We start from the raw sequence: 7557 nt of genomic DNA on the forward strand, positions 1-7557 counted from the left end.
ATCACTTCTGGAAAGCGTTCTAAAAGTGAGGACTGAGTGGTCAGCGGACAAGCATCACATGTCAAGGCCACCTGTCCTGGCCCATCCACTGGCCCCTCCCTGGCTCAGCCTGGAGCCAGAAATTACAACAGCAGGGAGTCACAGAAAAGAGAGAAACTAGGTTGGGAGGAGTGTCTCCCTTCTCCCCCAACCCCCCCCATCCGCACCACCCCCCCTTGCCTGTGGCCCATCCCCAGTTTGTCACCCACTTACTCACTCCCCAAGTTTCTGACTCTCCAAGATCACACTGACCCTCCTTAGCTCCACCAGCAGGAGAACAGGACCTGCTCACTCCAGCCTTGGCCTTTGGGCTTGTGGGCCCCTCAGCCTGGAACACTCTCAGACATGGTTGCCACCCTCCTGTCCCTCAGATCTTTGCCCATGTCCCCTCTTCAGTGAGGCTTTTCCCAGCTCCCTGATTCTAAATCTCACATCTCCCTTCCCCTGCCCTATTTTTCCCTATAACATTTATTACCATCAGACAAGCAATATTTTACTTGGGTTTTTTTGACTGATTCCTCCTACCAGAACATAAATTTTATACACTGCTTGTCTCCAATTTAGAATAAAGCATGTGCACACTACAGGAGCTCAGGAAGTACTCAGTGAATGAATAAACACACAAGGTCACTGAGTGCTCTTCTGGCCTCTCAGCCACACTTTCGGCTTTTCCTGGATTTGTCCGTTTCTCCCTCCCTCAACCACATGCTGCCTGTCTTAATCTGAGTTTCTGCTTATCTTTCAGAAACATGAGGACTTTGGACTCTCTTTTTACCTCTCTCTTGGGTTTTTAATCTCCATTCTTATTAATTTTATCCCAAATGAGCACATGAGGTGCTCTGGATCAGAGACAAGCATACTAAATCTCTCCCAGGAAATAGTAAATGTCTGGCTCTCTGTGCCCTAGGATGATGGATAAGAGCCAAGTTAACTGGCCCATGACAGCAGCCAGGTACCGTGCAAAGCATCTACAAGGAAGAATTCCTTTCCCTGATTATTGAGGAGAAGAAATCAATTGCCCCTATCCCCTGCTTAAAGATCTTTTTCTTTTTTTTTTTTATTTTATTTATTTATTTGACAGACAGGGATCACAAGTAGGCAGAGAGGCAGGCAGAGAGAGAAGGGGAAGCAGGCTCCCCACAGAGCACAGAGCCCGATGTGGGGCTCCATCCCAGGACCCTGAGATCATGACCTGAGCCGAAGGCAGAGGCCTAACCCACTGAGCCACCCCGGTGCCCCCTTAAAGATCTTCTTCCTCCAACTCTTTGGCAAGTAAATACATCTCCCCAGGAGCCAGATAACTCCCTACACGTCTCAGCTCAAGTCTTTGGTTTTACTGTTTTTATTCTGTTTTTGTTTTTTTTTTTAAATTTCACAAAGATATTTTATTTAACCCAATGTATCCAAAATATTATCATTTGACATGTAACTAATATTAAAATTACTAATATGGGGCACTCGTCTGGCTCAGTTGGTAGACCACGCAACCCTTGATCTCGGGGTCATGAATTTAAGCTCCATGTCAGGCATAGAGCTTACTAGAAAAAAATACTAACAAAATATTTCACAGTCTTTCTTTCATACTTAGTCTTTGATATCAGGTGTGTATATTACATTGGGGGCACATCTCATTTCCGACTGGCCTCATTTCAGGTGCTCAAGAGCCATGTGTTGATAGCAGCTATCAATGGAAGAGCACAGCTCTATAATCTTCATGATCTTATAGTAGATTAATTTTAAGATTATCTTATTAAGCCTTGCTGATTTTTTTTAAAGACCTTATTTATTCATTTGACAGACAGAGATCACAAGTAGGCAGAGAGGCAGGCAAAGGAGGTGGGGGGAGCAGGCTCCCTGCTGAGCAGAGAGCCGGATGTGGGGCTCGATCCCAGGACCCTGGGATCATGACCTGAGTGGAAGGCAGAGGCATTAACCCACTGAGCCACCCAGGTGCCCCAGCCTTGTTGATTAAATATAGATTTGCTCGCTCATGCTTGATCAAAATCCTAGAAACATGTGAGCATTCTTGTATTTATAGACAAAAGTTTTATTTATGAACCGAACCTCCCATGTGTTGTTGTTGTTGTTGTTGTTGTTGTTGTTTTTCTGGTAACTTCTCCTACCCTCCCTCCCAACCCGTGCTTTTTTTCTACCTTTTATTTATTTATTTATTTTGGTTAGCATATAATGTGTTACTTGTTTCGGGCGTACAGGTCTGTGAAGCATCAGAGCTCACCACAACACATGCCCTCTACATGTGCATCACCCAGCCACCCCCTCTCTCCCGCCCCCTCCCATTCCTTTTAATAATTTGTTAAATCCCAAAGCAGTGTCTAGATAAACGATAACTTGCATCCCAAAAGCATGAGTAAGACCTAATTACGACAAGTCTTCAGACTTGTCTCCAAGTTCTGCAGTTCATTTTTCTTCTTCTTCTTTTTTTTTTTTTAAAGATTTTATTTATTTATTTGACAGAGAGAGAGAGAGATCACAAGTAGGCAGAGAGGCAGCAGAGAGAGAGAGGAGGAAGCAGGCTCCCCGCTGAGCAGAGAGCCCGATGCGGGGCTCGATCCCAGGACCCTGAGATCATGACCAACCTGAAGGCAGCGGCTCAATTCACTGAGCCACCCAGGTGCCCCTCATATCTTATTAAACGTTTGAAGCTCTTGCATGTTGCATGCTGGCCCACTTAGGAAGCTTCCCCAGGCTTCCTGGCACCTTTGGGCTTAACCTAGGAACCTTGTACACGTTATCATGATTTAGGCCTCTCAGGAAGAGATAAGTCTTATTATTCTTTTGGATCAGAGCCACTGGCTACACAAATGACTAAAGTATTGAAAAGTCTCGGGAAGCTCCTAGGACTTTTTACCAGAACACTGAGCAGCCCAGGGAGGTTTGATTTCCCTGAACAGGAGTGGGTGGGGATGACAGCATATCTGGAGGCAGTCTCTGAAACCACAAGCTACCTCACTTCCACTCAGAAAGTCCATGTGCTGAATGTTGATCTCACCTGGAGTTTCCATCACTGCCAGGCTGAGGCTGAAGGCTTTGAGCAAAAGGAGTGGGTGCCCAGGACAAGGGGGTGACAGTCAACTCAATCTCTCCCTGCGCATGGGCCAGATCTGACCTCTGACCCACGGGAGGGACACTGGTTGTCCACAGCAGGGAACATATCGAGAAGGAAGTAAGGACTTGGGTTGCTAACCCTAGGATGGAGCTCTCTGAAGTCCCCGCAGCCAGGGCTCAGAGGGGTCAGATTTTGGCTTGTCCTAAGGGAGAGCTTCCCAATGGCTAAAGTCATAAATGCCATGGGAGGTGAGAGCTCCTTGTATTGGGTAAATGTAGGAAGAAGGCAGAAATCCTCTAATCAGGGCCAGAGTAAAAGCAGGTCCTGAATGCTCATGTCACAAATTCATGTTGCATACACTCAGGAAGGTCACCTATCTCTCTGGACTCCAATTTCTGGAGCTACAACGTGAGGATAAGTAGGAAAATAATACCATCCCTGTAGGGTTGCTATGAGGATTAAACCAGATATTATATTAAACAAACACCAGAGGCAGTATGCTGACACCTGGGGCTTAGGGGGCAGTGACTGCCACCACTAGGCTCAAATCTTGACTCTGCTCTTTCCTCGTGTGACTTTGGGCAAGTCACTTAACCTGATTTTCTCAATTGTAAAATGGGAATCATGTAAGGATTTTTATTAAGGCTCTTAGATTGGGGGGGGCGGGGTGCCTGGGTGGCTCAGTCCTTAAGCATCTGCCTTCAGCTCAGGTCATGATCCCAGGGTCCTGAGATCAAGCCCCACACTGGGCAGGGGGCTGGGGGGGTCCTTGCTCATCAGGGAGCCTGCTTCTCCCTCTCCATCTGCCTTCCGCTCTCCCTACTTGTGCGTGCTCTCACTCTCTCTCTCTCTCTGTCAAATAAATAAATAAAATTTTTTTTTAAAAAAAGACCCTTGGATTGGGGCACCTGAGTGGGTCAGTTAGTTGAGCATCCAGCTCTTGATTTCGGCTCAGATCATGATCTCGGGGTCATGAAGCGAAGCCCGACATCAGCCTGTGCACTCAGCAGGGAGTCTGCTGAAGATTCTCTCTCTTCTCCTGTCGTCCTGCTCCGCTCCCCCAGCTCACTCATGCACTGACTCTCAAATAAATCTTAAAAAAAATTCTTGGATTGTTATGAAGATTCAGCAAACTAATTCAAACAAAACTCTTATAACAATGCCAAGCCCATAGGAAATGTTCAATAAATGTTGGCTATTGAGAGTACTACAATTATTATTACTAAGTATTCCAAGGAATCCTCCATATAACTCTATAAGGTAAATAACATCATCCCTACTTCAGAGACTGGAAAACCAAGGCTCAGAAACTTTAACAAGTTTAACAAGTGACAGAATCACCACCTGTTCCAACCATTTCACCATTCTTAATTCATTTACAACCTCATAAACTCATTTATAACCTTGTAACCACCCAGCATTGATTCTGTTTTACAGGAGGCCATGAGGGACGAGATTAAGTGGCCTGACCAATGTTCTGGAAATCTGTGGTCTTGGCTGCAGAAGAAGCAATCTGGTTCCAATGATCAAGGGTTTCTTTGGTTAGGTGGCGAGGAGCACACCCAAGAGACATCTTACCACCAGCAACAGCTCTGGCTCCAGTCCAGGGGCAAGGGTAGGCCTGAAGTAAAACTTGAAAGTTCTTTTCTTGCCAGGGATCAAAGTTCAGAGCTCTGGGCACTCCCCCCAAGAAAGGGAGGTTTTGAGGGGAAGAGATTATCATGGCTTCCCTGGGCCTTCCCGGAAAGTCCATACCTCTTGACCTCCACCTCCCCAGATGAAAATCACCCTGGCAGTGTCCAGGAACAAGTAGGCTCTGCCTCTACCTCCCTGATTTTGGCCAAGTCACTGCCCTTCTCAGGGTCCTGATTCCCTACAGGCTGATGAGGTGAGCACATTCACATTACAGAACACAGACCCAGCAAGGGGCTGTGACCTCCCTAAGTCACAGCTAAAAGGATCTGGGAATCAAATCTAAGTGGAGCTGATACCAGTCAGCAACTTCCTTTCCCACTATTCAACCATCTTCTGAACGTAAATTCTAGAGCTTTCTGCAAAGAGGAGGAAGTTAATGTTATCATTACTACTATCGTAATACCTACCCTCCTAAGATGTTTGTGGACAGTCTGGAGGAGGCATAAATCTCCATATACATAATCTCTCCAAGCCGTTTGTCGATTTTCAAGGAGGTAAGGATGGTGGTTGGAATTTGGGCCTAGGGATCAGATGGTTCAATCTGTTTCCTCACTTACTACCATTGTTGGCTTTGAGAGTAATTTCTGAAAACCTCAGTTTTCTCCTCTGTAAGGTGGGATAATTAACACTCCTCACGGGGATGTCAGGAGGTTTAAATAAGATTATGCATGTTGGGTGGCTCAGTGAGTTGAGCCTCTGCCTTCGGCTCGGGTCGTGATCCCAGGGTCCTGGGATCGAGCCCCGCATCGGGCTCTCTGCTTGGCGGGAAGCCTGCTTCCTCCTCTCTCTCTGCCTGCCTCTCTGCCTACTTGTGATCTCTGTCTGTGAAATAAATAAAATCTTTTTTTAAAAAAATTATGCATGTTATGTTATGTTATGCACATGTCTAGAACATGTAAATTCTAAAGAATGGAAATTTTTATTACTACTATTACTGCATCTCACCAGCACTTACCACGTGGGTGAGCATCTAGTAGATTCTTAATACATGTATTTAGAATAAAATAGGGGTGCCTGGGTGGCTCAGTCCGTTAAGCCTCTGACTCCTGACTTCCGCTCAGGTCACGATCTCAGGATGGTGAGATGAAGCCCCATGTCAGGCTCCACATTGGGCATGGAGCCTGACTCCTGAAGAAGGTTGGGACAAGCAGTAACTCATCAAGCCAACCAGAAGGGAAAAGAGGGCAAGCAGAGGACAGCGGCCACTTATGGAGGGAAGTCCAGAGGCTAATAGGGTCAAAAGTATAGCTAAGGAAGTTGGCAAGGATCTTGAAGGCCAAGCCAAGGAGCTTGAACTTGGTTCTGAGGGCACTGGAGAGTCACAGGTTTCTGAGCAGAGAAGGAGGAAGATTGATGTGTGGGCTAGGAAGAGGTAGCCTGTCAGCCACAGCGTACAAAATGAACTAGAGATTCTAAAAGGATAAAGACCAGGGAAGAGGCACAATAATAACCATCCATAAGCCAAGGAACATTGGCTATTGGACCACAAGTGCCACCCGTGGTGAGGATGTTGGCACGCAACATGCCCAGAGCACACGGGGCAACATGAGCAAGGATGGGGAGTGAGCCCTGCCGCCGCCGCCCTTGCTGGAAGCTCTTGAATACAACACGCTGCAGGCACCACGGCCTCATTCATTCCTTCATTTAACAAACCTTCACCGCGTACCTCCTACGTGTCACTCTCCTGATGTCGGGGATTCAGCAATGAACAAGACAGAGAAGGTCCCTGCTCTTACCAAGCTCACGTTTTGATGGGCGATGGATGTCCAATAAGTGAATAAATAAATGTGGAAGTCAGGAGCACATCCGCAAAAGGAATGGTGATTGCTACAACCCAGCTGAACTGGAAAAATGGGCTCCCAATACCCACCTAGAAGGAGGGCCCAGATTCAAACTAGACACTGTACAGCTTCGAGCCCTGTCTTCTAGCTCCTGGCAGCGGCCTCTTCGAAAGTGTGTATGTAAACCGCACCCTCCAGTTCCTGGTATCCTCCCTTGAACCACAAGGTGCCTTCATTGTTGTTTGTTTAATTTAATTTTTTATTTTTTATAAACATATATTTTTATCCTCAGGGGTACAGGTCTGTGAATCGCCAGGTTTACACACGTCACAGCACTCACCAAAGCACATACCCTCCCTCGTTGTTGTTTTTTAATTTAAATTCTAGTGAGTTGATATATAGTTCAGTTTTGGTTTCAGGAGTACAGCTCAGCGATTCGTCACTTACATGGAACGCCCAGGGCTCATTATAACACATGCCCTCCCTAATACCCGTCTCTCTCCATCAACCCTCAGTTTGTTCTCTCTCATGAGCTGCTTCCCACAAGGTCCCTTCATTCATACTGATTGCACCATAGGCTTGTTCTAGATGCTGTGGATGCAACAATGATCTGGACGGGCACAATTTACAGACTGGCAGGGAAGACTGATGCCAAGCAAATCCACGCAGTTACAATCCAGTCACAATTGCTAGGAGAGCAGGGGCTATGAACTAGTCTGGAAGGAATTCTAAACCTGGTTGGCCAGAGGAAGTGACCGTTAACTGGAGACCTAAAGTCTCAAGAATTTAGCAGGCCAAGGGCGCCTGGGTGGCTCAGTGGGTTAAGCCGCTGCCTTCGGCTCAGGTCATGATCTCAGGGTCCTGGGATCGAGTCCCGCATCGGGCTCTCTGCTCAGCAGGGAGCCTGCTTCCTTCTCTCTCTCTGCCTGCCTCTCAGTGTACTTGTAATTTCTCTCTGTCAAATAAATAAATAAA

This window comes from Mustela nigripes, chromosome 11 (assembly GCF_022355385.1).
Source record: "Mustela nigripes isolate SB6536 chromosome 11, MUSNIG.SB6536, whole genome shotgun sequence".
In the NCBI taxonomy this organism is placed as follows: Eukaryota; Metazoa; Chordata; class Mammalia; order Carnivora; family Mustelidae; genus Mustela; species Mustela nigripes.